General features: G+C 58.4%; 1 protein-coding gene across 3 annotated transcripts in view; it reads left to right on the forward strand.

Annotated features, from left to right (window-relative positions):
* The first annotated feature begins 9097 nt into the window (after window positions 1-9097).
* COL8A2 (collagen type VIII alpha 2 chain) overlaps window positions 9098-16727 on the forward strand; it is a 34742-nt gene continuing 27112 nt past the window's right edge. Inside the window, exon 1 of one of the 3 annotated variants that reach the window (XM_048327008.1) lies at window positions 9098-9120. The gene's annotated coding sequence lies outside the window, so the exon portion shown is untranslated. Of the gene's footprint in view, window positions 9121-13209; window positions 13264-16727 lie in introns of those variants that run through there. The other 2 variants (XM_048327007.1, XM_048327006.1) reach the window with 2 other exon arrangements.

Raw genomic sequence — 16727 nt, forward strand, 5'->3', positions numbered from 1 at the left:
GAAAGTTGACTTGTGGGAATAATAGACATTCCTAGTGAGCAATTTAACCTGGCAGGAAAAGAGGCGACTTCCAGCCTCTCACATCCCTGTGTGATATTGGAGATGACAATAGCAACAGGTCAAGGGGGCGATGCAGAACATGGGGCGGGAGCGGTGCCGGAGAGTGATGCTGTGGGACCCCGGTGCCTGGGGCCAGCCCCTCATCCAGCCCCGTGTGCCCTGTGATGGCATCGGCCACAGCACCGTGTCCCAACCACATCCTAGGCTCCCGCAGCCACAGGATGCAGGAGCTTTGGTTGCGGCGGTGCCTGCAGAGGCGGAAGGAGCTTTCCAGCCCTTGTTCTCCTCCAGCATGGTTCCCTCCTGCAGGAAAGTGGGACATTGGCTGGTGTCCTGATGGAGCACACTGGCAGGAGTTGTAGTTCTGTGCGGGACTCACAGGGTCTAGGGTGAGGGTTTAAACCAGTTCATGTCCCCAGCATGGGGACAACCTGGCCAGTGTTGGAAAACCTGGACAACCTGGCTGCCGTTCTTGGCTGTGGCAAGCCCCAGCCACACTCCCCACTTTTCCACTTGCCCAGAGCCAGGTGGTCCCTCCTCTACTCTCCCACAGGAAGCAGAGCTCCCATCCCTACTCCTGTCACCCAAACCGGGGTGGGTGACAGCCCTGGGCACTGTCCAGGCCCCATAGTCCAGCACTTGCTGAAGGGGCAGAGGGATAGTGCCGGGATCCTGGATGGGACAAGAGAATCTCTCTGGGAAAGAAGCGTTTCCGGGCTGGTGTCCTCATTGCTGGGGTAGCTCCCACAGCTTTCAGCCAGATGTGCTTGGCCAGGGTGCCGGGCACTCCCTGGGGCCATGCAAAAGATGTTTCACCCATGAGGGCTCGTGCACTGGGGACAGGGTTTGTTGGCAGGGCTGGAACGGTGCTGGTTGCCCCAAGCAGCCAAGGTGCGGGTGGTGCCAGCTGGGGCGGGTGGATACCAGCCCCTCGGGGGGCTCTGGCCCCGTGTCCCTAAGCACCCACCACATGCAGGTACGGGATACTCGGGGCGTGGGTACCACTCAGGTGCGGATCCAACTTGCCCCAGATGCCCATTTGTGGCCAACCTGGCTGAGCATCTCCCCATGCTTGGCACCACACAGGCACCAAATCCATGAGAATGTGTTCTCTGCCTGATAATGATCTGGGAAGTTTGGGTGTCTGGATGTTTTTATAATCCTTCCTGGGCCCCTGGGCCGGCTGCAACACGTGTTTGGCTATCCTGGAAGCCCAGGCAGCTGACAAAATCCTCTCCCCAGGCACGGCCACGCTGCACCCCCGCCTGCCCTGGCCCAAACGCAGTTTCCAAAGCTGGGAATGCCTCTGGCAGCAGCGCCGGGTCAGGGCAGCCCTTTGGCGATGCTCTTTGGCACACGCCCTCCCGCAGCATCCCTTGCCAGGGCAAGGAAGAGGAGGAGGTGTCTGCAGTTCCTCCCTCGGGTCAGGGGACACAGGAGCAGCCCCGGCGGCGCTGCTCGGAGCTGAGCCACATTCTGGTGGCGTTTGGTATTGGGGGCGATGGGAAGGAAGCTCCATTGTTCCTCTTTTATTGTTTTGTGTTTCCTAAGCGGGATCGGCACCCTCCTCCCACGCTCTGCCCGGCTGCGGAGCGGATCCAGCCCTGTGAAAGCCAATGCTGCGCTGGAGGCGTCTGCTGAGCGCTAGGCAAAGGGAAATGCAGGGAGAATCGTCCCTGCTTCCAGCACAGACAGGCCACCAGAAGCACGTGTAGAGCTGACGAGTGGCTGCAGCAGGGACACGACTCATCTCAGTGTTGCCCTGTCCCTGGTCAGGCCCGTGCTCCCGGGTCTCCGTGGTGCTTTGTTCTTCTATGCGGCCATTCAGGCAGCGGCAGCTCGTGCCAGCTGCAATGGGAACAGATGATCCAGTCGCAGGGAAGGAGGGTGACATGGGCCATGCCACCATTCCCAACCCCATGGCGTCACCCAGTGAGGACGGCGGTGGGACAGTCCAGGCCCCCATATCTCATTCTACCCCACACACCCAAAGCCCAGGAATTCAAACCACAGCACCGCTGTCCCACCAGCAGCACCTCCATTCCCCTCTGGAAGCCGCCCTCAGCTGCTGGTGGTGCAGGATGTGGCACAGGGACACAGCGTCCTGTGGAGCCGGGATCCACCCAAAACTGTGCTGGAGTGCCCGTGGGATGCGTACAGCTCAGGCCCCAGCTTTGCACCATAAACACCGAATCCATGAGCTCACTGGACCCCAGGAAGCCCAGGGCAGCAGGGCAGTGCCACTCCAGCCTTCTCGAATTTCCACAGGAAAATTCCATTTTCCCAGCTGCAGCCAGGACTCCAAGAGCCCAGCATGGTGGGTTTGCCCAGAGGCAGCTTGGGAAGCTGCTGGTGCTCAGCAGCCTTGGCCCACAATGAGAGCCAGAAACAGGCAGGAATTCTGATGAGAAATGTTTGTTTTCTTTTAAAATAATTTTAATTGTGGCTTCTGAGTAAGGAGCCTCTGGAGTGGTTGCTGTATCCCTGAGCCTGTCGTGAATGAGAGGTTTGGGCATGAATCGCTGGCAAAAGCAGGTTTGCTATAATTTTGTCACTCTATTTCTTATGATGTAGATAAATCACACCAAGGAAAATCGGATTAAAAACAATCTCCAGTGATTTAGGTGGAAATGGGGACAGAAAAAGGAAGGGAGGAAGAAGTCAGGTATGCAAGGAGGTAAGGGACACTCCCCAAGCTGAGTCACCAGGTGCAGAGAGGATCCCCTAACTAAATTCAGCCTCAGACTGGATCAGTGGATTAAGTCGAAAGGATTTACCAACACTTAATCATAACAATACCTCATTAACACAGCAATAGCAGCACTTGATCAACTGAATAATTTAATTCACACAAAATTATTCAAATGGGATTTTCTATAACCATAATTCTAAGTGAATTATACATCTAAAGTAGTAACATCCATAACGTGCACAAGCACAGACATAAAGAGCCTGCACAAAGAAATAGACCTGTGAGAAATTATCTTTGAGTCCAGCAAAATACTCACATTGATGCATCTTCTCAACGGTGAAGGGTTGAACCCCACAGGGTGGGGGGTATCAGCCCAGGCTCCATCATCATCATTGGTCCTCTGGGTATCACAAACAGGATGAGCTCCAAGAGGAATTCTGCTCTGAGGGAGATCCTGGCGCAGCCGCTGCAGCCCAGGAGAGCTCAAAGGGTGTCACTCAGGACCACTGGTTACAGGGTTGTGAGACGATTGACTTCAGTCATCAGTGAATTCCCATCTTAGCCACAATCCCAGTTGGTAGCTATGGGAATTTTCCTCGAAGTGCTCAGTAACTAAAATATGATTCCACTCAGGATGTTTTTCAGGCAGAAAAATAAAGCCTTGAGGCTGTTTGTAAGAGGAAACAGAAGCTCCTGAGAGACTAGGAATTCTGGGAGCAGAGTGGATTTCTGATAAGCTCAAGGGGAGCCACCTGCCCAGAAAACATTACTTAAAGTGGAGACCTAATGAGCCAGGATGTCCCTGATCCCATCCTGTCCCCCAACCCCGGTCCCATCCCTGCCACGGCGAGTGGCTCACCACAAGCAGGACTGAACCAGATGCCTGGATGACCAGGGACGGCTGCAGTCAAGACTTCCGAACAGTTCAGTTAATAGAGAGACAAGAAAACAATTTGAAAATTTAAAACCAATCCCCTCCCTGAATGAAGTGAAGCCCCAGACGTTCCTTGCAAGCCCCAGGATCCCGTTGGCTTCTCCCTGCCTGTCACACAGACACAGGAGCTGACTCGGGGAAAGTGCTCGCCAGAACAATGTCTCTTTTTACAGCAAAAAAATACTGATTTTATTTTAATTAGTGCTAGTGCTGACATCCAAGAGCTCAGGGAGAAGTTGCCAGGCACTGGGCTGGCTCTGCCCTGGGCTGTGGCTCCTTGTCCCCGTCCCATGGCAGGCACAGAGCCCCCCACAGCTGCCCGCGTGCCCCGGCTGGAGCCAGCGACTGCCTGGGGCTGGGACCAGCATTGTGGCCTCTTGCCCAAGCTCTTGGCCAGGGCTACCACTGCTCCCCAGGCCCCTCAGCACCGAGCCATTGCTGGGAAGGCGCTTGAGCAAGATGCCACAGAGGAGCTGGAGGGTGTTCCCTGCCAAGGGGAGAAATCCAGCGGCTTCCTCGAGCATGGAACACTGAAACGACCCGGTGGGACCTCTGCTTGCCTAGCGCTGAGGAGCCTGGAGGGAACAGAGAGGCAATGGGGCTGTCCTGGGCTCCTGCATCACCCCAGCCTCCCCCACTCCCACATCCCCTGAGCTCCCGCATCCCATTACCCCAGGGTTCAGCGTCCCTCTGTCCCACACTCCTGCAGCCCCCAGGCTCCCGCATCCCGGCTGGGCAGGGCACGGAGCACCATGCCGAGGGTGCCGGCTGGCCGGGAGCTGGAGAGCAGAGCGTTAACTGGGACAGCCGGGCCAGGGAGCGGAGCCCGAGGAATGAGGAAGCCGGAGCGGGTACCGTAGTGGAAAGGGCTTGGCACAGGCTGTGGAAAATGGAGGCCTAGAGAAATGTGACAGCAGGCTGGCCTGGCCGGCAGTACCACACAGGCGTAGTTAAGCCTTCAAGCCTGCCATTGTTCTCCCCTAATTATTCCCACTCCCTGAGTATTACACCCCATAATTCAGGAAAGCTGAGTAATGGAAGAAACAACAGCAATTTTAATCTCTCAGTACCGGTGGTCTCCACCAAAAAAACGCTTTCAAGAGCTCTGCGGTTGCGACTTCCTCGGTCTGGTGGGCAGTGGAGGGGAGGGGGAGCACGGCCACCGGCCCGCGGGTGCTCGGCCAAGACTGGGGGCAAAGAGGCCAGCAGGGACGGGACCAGAACCTTGCTCCAGGTGATGGGAGGTGATGGGAGGGGAGCGTGCAGGATGCTGGGAGCATCCCCACCAGGTACCACATGAGCCCCACGCTGGCAGCCCCTTGTCCCCTGCACGGGGGGACCTGGTGTCCTCAGTGGGGAGGACCAGAGCTGGGCAAGGCACTCTCACTGCTGACACTGTATCCTCTGTTCTCGGCTAAACCACACAGACCTGGGCATCAGTTTTTGGTGAAAAAGTGTTTTCCTTCCTGGGAACTGGCTCTTAGGAAAGGAAATTCTGAACTCCCTAGAAATGCTCTTGCTTTTTGACAAAAGCCAACATGGGTTTGTTCTCTAAGGAGCAAGCTCTGGGTAAATACATTCCCACTCCTGCAAGGAGAGAGACCAGGAGTCAGCACTGGCAGCACCAGGGTGCTCTGGAGGACCTCACATGGGCAGGAGAGACCCCCAACGCTGCCTGTGCCCCTCTGCCCACTCCAGCACCCCTGGCCAAGCACCTGCATTGGCTCACCAACCCCGTTCCCACTCTGGCTCTGAGCATGAGTAACGTGACTGGTGGGTCAAAATGAGCCTTTGGCTGATTTAGCATCATCTGCTCATCAGATCTTGGGGAGCAGGAAGAGGAGGATGAGCAGCAGTGCCCTCAATGGGGCCAGAAGTGATGCACTGAGCTGGGACTGGGCATCTCTTGGGAACAACACGAGGCCAGGGCATCTGCCAGCTTTCATCCATCCTTCCATCCTTCCATCCCTCCATCCCTTCCTCCTCAGCTCTGAGATGCAGTAAAAGCACAAAAATAAGCTCAGGTCTGCCCTGCCCCAGCTTCCTGCAGGCACAACACTCACCAGCTACAAACTACCACAACCATCTTCCCTCCTCTCGGAAGTTTTGGCAGTAACAATGCTCACTGAAATAGACCGTGAAGTCACAGAGCCGGGCAGGGACCTCACATACTGAGGAGCCCATCAGGGCTGCGCAGGGATCGCACCAGAGCCAAGGGGACAAGGCCAGTGGTTTTGAGACACAGTTCAGCATCACTTCTCAGCAGCTGCTCTGAAGTTTGGCTGCAGGGTGCTCAGGTCTCTGTTGCATTTAGCAAAACAACTGGAGGTCACATCCCTCATCCCAGGTACAAACTGGGGCGATGGCCCTGCCATCCTGGGAGCCACGTGACAAGCCACCAGCCCTAGGGGACAGATCACTCCACTGCCACCCCTTAGGGCTGACCCTAATGACACACAGCTCAACCTGATCGAGCGCTGCCCCTTGGCACATCCCACCAGCACCCGAGGTGACTCAGCAGGGCAGTTGAGCTGGGATGAGGTGGCCCAAAGGTGACGGTAGCGGTGGGCACTGCGTCTGTGTGGTCTGAGCCATCTGGATGCACTTACAGCAATACTGCAGCAATTGCGGAAAGATCAAAACTCTTCAGGCCAACCTTGATTCCCAGTGCATTTTTTGCATTTTTGAGGACTCGAGTCTATAACCTGACAGCGGGAGGGGTGTTGCCTGCACAGCCCTGGAGCCCTCGGCACTGTGCTGCCAGATTCTGGAAGTGACGCCTGGGCTGCCCTGGCACCGCCACAAGATCCCCGGGATCCTGGGAATTACCCTGATGAAATGGTGCTGGGTCCTCTGTCTGCACCCAGCACTCGGAGTGGGCACTGCTTCTGCTGGGGGGTCAAATCCCTGAGCAGGGCCCTGCTGAGACCCTGCTGCACCCTGGGGCTCCTGCTTACAGTGACTGGAGGGGGCAATCCACGTGTCCCCATCGCTGGGGCCAGGGGAGATGCCAAGAAGTAACTGCCACCCACACCTGCCCCAGGAAATGACACGGTCCCATCCATCCCCGCCTCCCTCCTGCGATTTCCCATCCTCTTTGAAGCTCAGATGGGGAAACTTGTCCCAGCACCCAACATGGGGCATAAAGGGTTTGAGACTGTGACAGGTTTGGTTGGCTTATGCTGTGCTGCTGTCACCTCACTGCTGTGCCTGGGAACGTCCTGGTAACAGCCATGGCTGGGGAATGGCTGGGGCACTGGTGCTGTACTGGACACACTGGAGCTCCACTGTCACCTCTGAAACAGAGGATCTCCTGCAGCCCATGATGAAGACCATGGTGAGGCAGGCTGTGTCCCTGCAGCCCGTGGCACTGCAGCACTGTGGCAGTGTGGCCTTGAACAACAGCTCCTCTGAGAGGTGGCAGCCCCCATAATTAATCATTAGTTCAGCCCTTGTGGCAGGGCAATGGAGAGGGCACAGGGGTGGGGGGGGGGGACACAGGGGTAATGGAAGGGGCAAGGGGTGGTGGAGGGGGCACAGGGAAGGAAGAGAGGGCACAGGGGTAGTGGAGGGGGCACAAGGATGTTGGAGGAGGCACAGTGGAGGCGGCTCCTGCTCCCATGCCAATCCTGCCCGTGCTGACTGACTGGTTCAGTCATTAGCAGGAGTGGGGCCGTTTGGCTTTTCCCTTCTCCGCCTGGAAAGGGGCCACTTACTGTTTTACAACTAAAATAACAAATTATTTCATAGAGGCTGGAGCTGCTGGGAACTCTTGGGCCATGGTGCTGCGCCGGGGCAGGCACAGACCCCCAGGCCCCCTCCCCAGTGCTGGCACAAGCAATGACCCAGGATCTCCAAAATGGGCCCGCCCATGTGGAGCACACAGCTCCCACCAGCACGGGCAAAGGGGGCAGGAGGGATGGAGAAGGAGAAAAGGGAACAGCAGGGCAGTGGCTGGCATGTCCCCATGATTGCCTGTCCCTGTTGATGGTCATCCCACCATGGGGACACCATCCCTGGTGGTGCCCAGGGACCCTCAGCCCTGCATTCAGCACTCCAGGGTGAGCAGGCTCCGTGCAGTGCTGGGCCTGCAGCAGCCCCAGCCCCCCAGGATGGCATCTGCATCCTGTGGCAATGCCACATCCTGAGCACTCGGCTTCCTCTGGGAAAGGGATGCTGACCTGTGCCCTGCTTCCTCTCCCGGGGAAGGCGATGGGAACCAGCCCTGTTGCCCGGTCCCTGCCCTCCCCTCTGGAGCTGCTCACGCAATGTCTGGCCGTGCAGATGGATCTCAGGGTGCCGCAGGATGCAGCACCCACCAAACAGGGCCCTCCACGCCCCCTCCCCAAGGCGACTTGCTGACAGCCCCAACAATAGGGCAGCTGATAAAACCCTACAGCCACGTGTGCCCTTCCCTGTTCATGTCCACTATGGCCCCAGTGCCAGCCTCGTGCTGGGGGATGGATGGGGGCTAGAGGAGCTGAGCTGGGGGTGCCAGAAGCCTGGAGCCTGCCAAGACCCGGGCCAATGTCTCTGCTCTGCCAGCCTGACCTCCTCAGAGAATGACCCCCATAAAACGAATCAGCAGCTGTTTGGTGGATAATAAAATGTTTTGGGGTTTTTTCTGTTTTACAACTAGTTTACTGCCTAAACGTTTCAGCAGCTCAGCAGAGCACCAGGGCAGCAAACTTCCTCTGTGTGCTCCAGGCAGCTCCCAGACAGGCTGCAGGACCCTGCCCTCATCCCATGGGATGGGTCCCCAGTACTCATGGGAGCATCCACCCCAGTCACCAGTGCAGGAATGGCACAGGGAGGAAGGATCAAAGTGTGTGTGTGGGGGGGGGGGGGGGGGGGGGGGGGGTGTGACAGCAGCTGGGCGAGCCTGCTCCTGACAGCCCCTTTCTGTCTCCCTTCAGAGACAGTTGGGTGCTGCGGGGTCACCCTGGCTCCAGATTGGAGCAGCCCCCAGGACCCAGGGACTCCATTCATCCACCAGCTCTGGAGGCAGATTTACTAGCTCATAGCCAGGGGTGTTTATGGTGGGCTGGAATGTGCGTCCCCAGCACGTGATGAATTTACAACGTGCCAACGAGTGGATTTATTCCAACCCCACTGTCAGTGAATTAATCACAGCAGCCACGGGAAGGCTGGAGGTGCAGGTGGGGAGAGGTGCCCAGAGAGGGCGGTGGTGGGGGCACATTGGGGCATCACAGGGACGGTCCTGCCTCTGGTTGTGTTGAGCCGTGATGAGCTCTGGGGCTGCCGCATCCCCTCCAGCGCTCCTGGGAAGGGCCAGCAGCCTCCAGGGCTGCCCTGGGAAGAGATTTAAAGTTCAGCTTCCAATTCCACGTGCCGTTTTCAAACAGAGGTCCGGGAGCCGCCAGCTACCACCTGGGCTGGTGCTCTGCAGACAAGGGAGCCCTGGAAACCGTAGGTGAGTGCAGTTTTTCCATGCATATGTATATAGGAGCAGAGTCAGCTGCCAAAGTAAATACAACCCTTCCCTTTCCAAAAATGTCCTCCAGGAATTGTAAAGGATCCTGGAGCAAGAATTCTGTCTCAGATCCTCTTTGCTTTCTATTGGGGGAAGTGTATAAACTCGCTCTGATTCAGCCGGAGCAGAGGCAACGTGAGAGTGTTTTTTTATGACATGCACCAAAGGTACTGGGAGCCGGAGCCACCATGTGTACCCCGGGCAGGGCTCATGCAGGAAAACAATCCCAGTAAAGAGCTTTACAGCCACCGAGGAATGTGGAACCTCCACCAGCCCTGCCGAGCCTTGCAAAGCTAATTGCTTTGGGATTTGCTCTTTGGGGGGGTCGAGTCTCCATGGTTGCTGCCTCAAAGGGTCCCAGCTGCCCTTGCGGTTCATTAGGATGCTGAGCGGGGAACTGGAGATGCTTTTAGGAGGCTGCAGCGGTTGTGGGGTAAGGGAAGGAGCCCTGCGGTTCCCAGCTGCAGCCCTGCCTTCTCCCGTTACAGCCGGGGACCCTTCCTGCCCCGGCGGGGTCCTCGATCGGAGCTGGCGGTGGCAGTGGTGGCCCCGTAGCTGCTGAGCCAGGCGCTGTCCCTGACCCCAGCAGGACCATTCCCTTCAATCTGACCCACGGACCCATCCCGGGCTGATTCCCCAGGAAGAAACCCAGGGATGTTTTTTGAGGCCAATGCATCCTCATGCCTCCCTGGGCAAGGGCTGCAGCGGCTGATCGTGACGTGGTGCTGCACCCGTGGCCACCGCAGCCCGTCCCCCCAGGCCCCGGCTGCTCGCGTGTTTTCTTAACTGAACTTTTTCTGCTCATTTAAGTGACTTTGGAAAATGGGATTTTGGCTCTTAAATCGTTCAGGGGCTTTTGAAAATTTGACTCTAAATACTTTCCGAAGTGCATTTGTATGAAGTAATTCTCTCCAACCTCCCACAGTGGTAGTCAGATTGCATTTAATCCATCACTGAATGTTCCCGAAGGCTGGGATCTGGCACCATGCTCCACACGGAGCCGTGGCTCGCCCCGCACTGTGCCGACTCCCTGCCCAGTGTCCTCCTGCCTGGGCCACCTCTCACCTGTATGTCACTGCTGGCACAGCCGGGGAGGTGCCCCCAGACCCTTGTCTGCCCTTGTCACCCCATGCTGGTACCCTGAGCAGGCACAGCAGCACACCCCAGCTCTGCTTGGTGCTGCCAGCCCAGCCCCTGGCCCCCTCCCACCCCCACGGCACATTTTCCTGCTGAGCACCAAGGGCTGGTTTTCCTAGCACAATTATCTGTCTTTGTGGAAACATGGAAATGATATTCCAATGCACGGGGCTGATTTGATTATGTCCGTGACCCACCGAAATTAAGTTAAGGCATTTTTCAGCCCTAGATTGAATTATGTCTCCTCCCTCTCTCTTGTTCCTCCTGTGCAGAGCAGTGGGATGGCTGGGATGGGGATTTTGGGAGGCAGTAAGCCTGGGACCCTGAGGTGCAGCAGTGCCAGGGGCTGCTGTGGCACCGATGCTCTCGCTGGTTCACGTGTGGCCCTGGCAGGGCCAGTGCAATGCTGGGACACCGTGGAGCCCTGGCACAGCAGTGGGTGCAGAGCTGCCAGGAGATACAGGCAGTGGAGCCTCTAAATCCCGCTCTAAGCCCGGCTTCCCTCTCCCACCGGGAAGGAGAGCCCTCAGCATTGGCTCAGCACAGTGCTGAGAGGTATCAGTTGTTTAGCTCAAATAAATAAATTTTAAGTAGGATGAGTTACTCAGGGTTATGGCACTGGGTGAGTTGGGATGTTGCTCGCTTTCCTTGCTCAGCACAAGGAGCTGGGATTGCTGTGGCCTTGGGCTGCAAGCTGTGAGCTCTCGCCTGGATACATTTTGGGCTGGAATAGAGTTAATTTCATGGTAATTTTCCCAACAGCTGGTACAGAGCTGGGTTTTGCCTTTACACTGATGCGTTGGGTGTTGCTTGGTAATGTTTATTCAAGTCCTACATATTTTTCAGTTCCCTGTTCTTTGCCAGTGAGCAGGTGCACCAGCACCCAAACCAGAGGATCAGGGGGCTGCAGTCAGCAGCAGCTGTAACTCCACAAGGTGAAAAAGAAAAGAAAGAACCCAGTGAGGGTTTAGAAGACCCCAGAGCAAAAATGACCCTTGCTGGGTAGCAGGAAGAAGCCTGTGCATGGCCAGGAGCAGCCAGAGTGGCACAGCACAGCCAAGGTGCCATGGCTGCACCCCAGGCTCCATCCTGGTGAAGGGACAGGCCTGCGGAGGAACGAGCCAGCACAGGAGCGATGACAGGCGGCAGAGGCCAGGACGGAGTGAGGCTGCAGCCGATGGTTTGCTCTGTGGGACAGAGGAATGTCTGTGCTGGCAAACAAGTCTCTGAGCAGAGGAAATGTTTTGCCAGTGAGAGCTCTGGTTAAACAAGGCTGGTTCACTTCTGCGGGAGCTGCTGTGCCAGTGGAGGCCCCTCCATGCTCTGCCCTGCGCCCAGGTGCTGCAGGTGGGACAAGGGCGGGGGCAGGAGAGCTGATACTGCCGGGATACTGTGGCCGTGGTGCCCAGGTGGTGGCAGAGCAGTTGCTGCCAGCAGCCATCCTGCTGGGGCCGCGCTCCCCGAGCAGCAGGTCACCATGTGCCGTGGTTCGGCCGGGCTCAGCCCTGTCCTGGAGCAGCCTTGGGGCTGCTCTAAGCTGCTCACCGTGGCCTTCGGTGGGGACTGTGGTAAGGCACCAGCTGCGGGTGGACCCCCAGCCCTGCCTGCTCAGGGCACGGAGGGGACCCCAGCCCCGTCCGCCCTCGCAGGGCACAGCACATCAGCATTCCTGGGAGCAGGGTCCGGCCCCACGGCGGCTGCTCGCCGGGGGAAGGCATTGAGGGGGGATTAGCCGTCTGATGCCCCCCTTGCTCAGGCGCTTAATACAGAAAACAAACACCCTTGTGCACCCAGCGGCCTCCATCCCGACGGGTTTTCTCCGTGCCCGTTGCCTGAGCAACCCTAATCTGCCTCCCGGGGCACACCGGGGCCCTGCACCCCCGGGCCCGTGCACCCCGGCAGCCGCGGCAGTGCCGGCGGTGTCCCGGCTGTGCCTGGCACGCGGCTGCCAGCGGGACGCCGCGGCTCCTTCGCCTTGGGAATGGGCAGCACACCGTGCTGGGAAAGGCGGGAGGTGGGGCCTGCGGGCACCCCGCTCCCCTGGGATTGGGGCACCCCTGTCCTGGTGTGTGATTTAAAACTGTGCCGAGACACGAGGCAGCAGGACCCGGCTGCACTGGCACCACATTTCCAAACTGTTCTGCCCAGGGCGACAGGATTTTCAGGGTGGCAAAGTTCCCCCACCACAGAAGTGGGGAGCATCTCCCGCTGTGGCCCTGTGTCCACAAAGGAAATGGGCGATGGTTTGGGGGGGAGCATAGGGGCAACGCTGCTCCAGCCCTGGGCCGCTATACTGGCAAGAAGGTTGGGCCCCATTGTGCCCCATCCCAGGGTGCTCTGCAGATGGCGGGGGCTCTTTTCCCACCCTGTGACTGGTGTTGCTGGGATCAGCATCCCCGGGGCACAGGGCATCCCTGCTCCGGGAAAAGGCAGGCGGGTCCTGGGGGGGCCGTGCCCACGGGCCCCCTGTCCCGCGTGGGGTGGCGAGGAGGGGCCGAGGGGGCGGGGGCAGGGGCCGCGCTCTCGGGGGGGTGCGGTGCGCGCAGTCTCCCTCCTGCGCCGGAGGAACGAGCAGCGCGGCCGGGCTGGGACCGCCGAGGGGAGAGAGGAAAAAAGAGGGAAAAGAGAAAAATCGCAGCAGCCGCCCCGGCGCGGCCCCGCTCCGCACCCCCCGCACCTCTGGTTCCGCTCTGCATCCCCTGCACCCCTGATCCCGCTCCGCATCCCTCTCTCCGCATCCCCCCGTCCCGCTTCGCATCCCCCCGCACCCCCGGCCCCGCTCCGCATCCCCCGCACCTCCCGCACCCCCGGCCCCGCTCCGCCCTCCCGCCCGCCCCGCTCCGCCCCGCGGGGTGCCCGGCCCGGCCCGGCCCGGCCCGCCGCTCCCGCCAGCGGCCGCCCGTGCCCGCCGCTCCGCTCCGCTCCGCCGTGCCGAGGGGAGGTGAGGTAAGGTCCGCGCTGCTCCGCCGGGATGGGGTCAGGGCTCCGCCGCTCCCGGTCCCGCTCCTGGCCCCGCTCGCCGGCGCATCCCGCGGGTTGCGCCGGGCTCAGGCGGGAGTTGATCCCGTGGATTTCCCAGTCACGAGTCCCGCTGTTCTGGTGCCTTTTCCCCGACGAACACCGCAGAACACTCCAGCCATCCCTCGTCGGGCAGGTCTGAGCCCGATTTCCTCTACTTTTCCTTTTCTCATCTCTTCTCCCTCCTCTGACCTACCTCGGTCACGTTCCTTTCCCGGGGAATCCTCCCCAGAGCCTCGGCCGTCTCCCAGTGCCCAGCCCTTTCTTTCTGCTGTTAGGAAATGCGTTTGTGAGAACAAAACTGTTTTGGGGAAAGTGCCGTGACCTTTGGGACAGCCACTGCTGGCACTCACCACTCCAGCCCTGCCTGGAGTCATGTCCCCTCCCGCAGCTCCCAACATCTGCGCCCGGGTACCGGCACCATTCCCAGGTCCTGGCACTGTGGCGCCTTCCACAAAAACCTTGGGAAACACAAGGTGCTTATTTTTTTAAGAGTGTTGCTGTTAATTGGCTCCCGAGCTACCAGGTTCTCCAGCTTTGAACATTCCCAATAAGTCAGGAAAGATCCCCCCTGTACGGTAGCCCCAGGCCAGGCAATAACCTACCGGAGATATTTCTCATCCATGGGCAGCTTTGCTATAAGGAACATGTTTAATAAATCATAAGGCCGGTGAATTCCTGGGATTTTTATTGCTTCTGTAAAAATGCAGTTTTGATCCGTCTGCGAGGGATACTGGGAAACAAAGCGGCTCCTTTCAGAGCCGGATCCTACGAATTTAGGACACAGAGCTGGCAGCAGAGCTGGTGGCTGCAATCCCCCTGGGCAGGGGCAGTGCCATGGTGGGGCACAAGGCCTGTCCCGTCCCTGCTCTTTTAGGGACCAACGTAACCCAGGTGCCTGAAAGCCCCGTCTTGGCTTCTCTCACTCCGCTGGGGCTGTGGACACGACCGCGTGCATGGAGCTGAGGCAGCGATGCCAGGGGAAACATCACAGCTGGAAACGCAGCGGGGCTGCACCAGGCTTCCAGTTACATTTTTCCTCCTTGCCCTGTTGTCCAAGGGGAAAAGAAGCAGCAAAATCCAAACTGCTAAAAAATGGGAGAGGTTCTTGCAGGAAGACTCGCCTGGTTTCCGTCAGCCCCGCTGACCCGATCCCGCAGCAGTGGATTGTCCCGGGTGGATTGTTCCAGAGCCCAGATTGGGCAGAGGAATGGCAATAAAACAATTTTCTTTGCCTGTTCCAATCTGAAAACTGGGGTTTAGAAGCAGGAGCAGAGCCGAAACACAAACAGCACACGGATATGTGAACCCAGCAGCTGTCAGGGGCTCATTGGGATTTCAGAAACCACAAGTGCTGTGGCCGGGACAATTGGTTGTGCATTGAAGTAGGTGGTGGAGGCTCTGCCGCACTGCACTGGGCCAAACTGAGAGGCCAGGCTGCCCTTGCCCAAGGAGGCAGCAGTTTGGTGATCGGGATTTGTCCCGTCTCCTGCCATGCCTTTGTTTTAAGCTGTGCGGAGCCCGGCCACAGAGGCGGGGAGGGAGCGTTTCTTTGTACAGGGAAGCATTTAAATTCTTTGCAGTGATTCATATATTCCATTCATATGAAACAGAGCCCTGCCGAGTGTGAATGGGGACTGCGGGGGGATTTTTTTAAGGCAATAAGCCCTAGAAGTGTCAAAAGTTATTCACACCTTGGTGAAATCAAGGATATTTCTGTCCGTGGCTCTTGGCAGGGGCTCAGCACAGCTCGCCTTGCATTGGGTTTTCGGTTTCCCACTTGGATATGGAGCGGGGGGAGCATAGGGGCAGCACTCCCATTCCCCCTGCCCGGTTCTGGAACATTTCCTGGTGCCAGAGGGGCCCGGCATGGGCTGTGCCCGGGGGTCATGGCTCAGACCCCAGGGGCCACATGCCCTGAAAGCCCCAGGGCTGGTGAGCAGCCACGTCTTAGTGAGCCCATGGCTGGGCGAGGTGCTGTCCCTCGTGTGATGGTCACCAAGGCTGTGACCAAAGCTACTGACCAGCTGTCCCCATCGGGGCAGAGCATGCCGTGTTTGCCCTCAGCACAGGGCACAGGAACAGCCCAGAGAGGGGCCTTTTTGGGGATGCTGGGACCTTGGCAAGGGGCTCGAGGGGTCAGGTCCCAGAGATGTTTATTGTCAGGCATGACCCTGGGGTCACTGACCTGCTCCTGTTGAGGAGCGTTTTTGTTTGGGGGAATAAAGCGGAGTGGCTGGGGGCCGAGATGTGGGGGTCATCACCCCAATGCCACGAGGTGCCCCAGGTGTGGGGCCAGCACCCGCGGGGAGCTATTGCCTCTGCTGGCTGCTCTGGGATGCTTTGAACCACTGTAAATCCTCTCCAAAGGAACTGAGAAGACAGTTTTATGGCTGTTGGGGAGGCAGATTAGCAGGGTGTTGTTTTCAGTGCTGATCCATCACGGGACGCCGGCGCTGTGTGGTGCATCCAAGCGCTCGGCTGCTGGCGGGCGGTGCAGCCTGTCCTGGGAAGGTGGAGATGAAACTGCCTGGTTTTAATGTTTTGTCTGCTCTCTGGATCCGTGATGTCAGGGCAAAAACGCCTCCACGGGCCCTGGACTCCACGGCCAGCAGTAGCCAGTCTCCTCACACTCCGCGACAACAGCGGATCAAGGGGATTTGGGCAGTGGCACCTGCAAAAGACATTAACCCGGTGGGGAGGGCATGGGGCCGGTCCTGTCTGTCCCCACACACCCCTCTGTCATTCTCTCCTATTTCAGCTTGTCCACAGCCCAGGAAGGAACAGAGTTTCCATTCCTCTGCACTAAAGAAAATAGCTGTTACAATAAAATCTCATAGTTCAGAAGGGGGAGGGATAAAATGGCACCAAATTGCATTTGTCTTCCCTCAGTTTCTCACTCCCACCTTTTTCCCTCTGGGAGAGGGTGCAGGCCATCGACTCTGCTGGGCACAAGCTAGGCTCTGAGCATCGCCAGTCCCCCATGCACCCTGTCACAGCTAATTAGAGAGGGTAATTAACTGCCTTAATAAAGGGAGGGGGGACACTGACACATGCCCACTCCCTCCTTTGCAGTCAGGCTTCCCTGTTCTGAACATTTGGGAAGCAGGGCAGGGTGCTGCTGGAACCTGGCTGTGTCTTGCAGTAATCCAGTGGGATTGAGACCCTCACGGTGGCTGGTGAGGCAGGGGGGATACCCCACAACACCGGCCCCCCAGCTCTCCCCTCCTGCTCAGGGCTCAGCTGCACGTTGCTTCCCTGCGTTGGCGACTTGGACGCCGGCACAGACATAATAAACCGCTTTTCCTTTTCCCCCTGTCACCGGAGCCGTTCCTGAGTCACATCCCTGGCCGCCTGGCTCTTCCCCAGGGCTGTCTGCTCTGGCTGTGTAA

This window comes from Corvus hawaiiensis, chromosome 23, assembly GCF_020740725.1.
Source record: "Corvus hawaiiensis isolate bCorHaw1 chromosome 23, bCorHaw1.pri.cur, whole genome shotgun sequence".
Lineage (NCBI taxonomy): Eukaryota > Metazoa > Chordata > Aves > Passeriformes > Corvidae > Corvus > Corvus hawaiiensis.